This window comes from Jaculus jaculus, chromosome 1 (genome assembly GCF_020740685.1).
Source record: "Jaculus jaculus isolate mJacJac1 chromosome 1, mJacJac1.mat.Y.cur, whole genome shotgun sequence".
NCBI classification, from domain to species: domain Eukaryota; kingdom Metazoa; phylum Chordata; class Mammalia; order Rodentia; family Dipodidae; genus Jaculus; species Jaculus jaculus.
In genome coordinates this window covers 153204209-153206180 of record NC_059102.1, presented here as the reverse complement: position 1 = coordinate 153206180, position 1972 = coordinate 153204209, and the positions used below count along the sequence as shown (strand labels likewise).

General features: G+C 41.4%; 1 pseudogene; it reads right to left on the bottom strand.

Annotated features, from left to right (window-relative positions):
* Positions 1-1108: 1108 nt before the first annotated feature.
* Positions 1109-1429, bottom strand: LOC123457669 (annotated as a pseudogene).
* Positions 1430-1972: the final 543 nt, after the last annotated feature.

Genomic DNA, 1972 nt, shown 5'->3' with positions numbered 1-1972 from the left:
AGTGCCAATTGTTGAGTATCTCCACTGGTGATTTTTCTCTCTCCTATTGAACTGCATGCTGCATAGCTTTATCCAGCTTTCTGTCAGCTGGTCTACATGGAGGAGGGTTTCAGCTCAGCTCCAGCAGGTTTTCTCAGTGACCTTGCAGCCCAAGTAATGTGGAGTCTGCAGCAATAGGGTTTTACCATCTATTCCTTGGGAAACAAAGAGCCTTGACAGTGGCTTGTAATGTTTTGGGGGCATCAGAGAACTCCCTGGCTGGCCAACAACTCATTAGAAGGTATCCCATCCCTGGAACTGAAAATTTTCTAGTAACAATCTATGGCTTCTAGGTGTTCCATTGTCCAAAAAAGGTAGGTTTCCATATGGCTTATTCATACCCTCTTAGATTTTTCTCTTTTGAGGGGGGATTAAAAATGTGTACCACCACACCAAGCTTTATTTATTTTTAAATAGGATACAGCTAAAAATGGCAGAAGAAATGACAACACTAGAAAAAAAAATCACCTATGTCATTCCTAATGAGTTAAAAGCTGGGTTATAATATAAATGAAAGGCTGTTGGACACTTGAAAATAAATCAGGTCACTTCCTTACGTGACCCAAATGAGACATTTGTCACCTTCTTGCAGAACCCAAGTTTGAATGCATCTCTACATCTACCAGTATACAGGAAACGTCGGTGGCAGTGGGGCGTAGCGGGACTACAAGGACCTAAGTGAATGATTCTAGAACATGAGAAATTCTAGGACAAATGGCTTATTTGTTTTTGCCAACAAGTGGTCAAATAATAGTAATAATGATGATGATGGTCAATTGTTAAGTATTGTTAAATTGATATGAACAATATGTAATGTAGTAACATAGTTTTGATCCAAACTCAGACTAATCAGCAGACATTTTGTGGTACTGAAGAAATCACTGCATCACTTATCATCACATGATATTCGATAATAACTAGAATTACTGTTAATTGCTGACTGAAAGTGGTACTGGTGTCACATACCTAAATGCCTTACAGTCTTCTTGAGGGATTTGCTCAATTCCTTAATATTTACATTGAGAAGACAGTGAGCTCATAGTTTTCTTCACACTTCCACATACTCATATTTCAAATAGCTGAGCTGGTAACAATTCTGTCTCACAGGGGATGGATCCACATTCAGTCATTCCTCATGCTGGCCACCAGGAAGATTATTCTGGTGCTTTTGAAGAAATGGCTGTGTTGCTATCTGCGATGGTTGCTAAATAAATCAGATTTCTATGCAGCACGTGCTGATACTACATGCACTCATTCGCTCGGCCCTTGTTCTGATACTCCATGATACAGCGGATCAGCTGGTCATTCTCCTCCAGGAGCTGCTGGACGATGTCCTGATTGATCTTCGCCGTGCCTCGCAGCCAGGAAGGCGTGAAGATGACCGACATGGTGAAGATCCATGCTGCACCCGCCCCAGGAGCCACCGGCCCCGCGCGTTCCCCTCTTACATTTTGATGAGCCCTCCCTCCATCTTTTCTTTACTCAGTCTCTTCCCCTAACCTCACTTAGGGCTTTCCACCCCCATTAATCTGTTCTTCTACTTACAATACCGTCCTATTAAATACCCCCATCCATTCCTTTCTATTCCCTTTATATCCCCTTTCTAGCTTACTGGCCTCTGCCACTGATTTTTATTCCAACTTACTTACATAGGAGTCCAATCATTTGTAGCTAGGATCCACATATGAAAAAGAACATGTGACAGTTGTGCTTTCTGGGCCTGGGTTACATCACTAAGTATAATCCTTTCCAGATCCATCCATTTTCCTGCAAATTCCATAATTTCATTTTCTTTACTGCTAAGTAGAATGCCATTGTGTAAATGTACTACATCTTCGTCTCTACTCATCAGTTGCAGGACATCTAGGCTGGTTCCATTTCCTAGATATTGTGAATAGAGTGGCAATAAACATGGTTGAGCAAGTATCTCTAA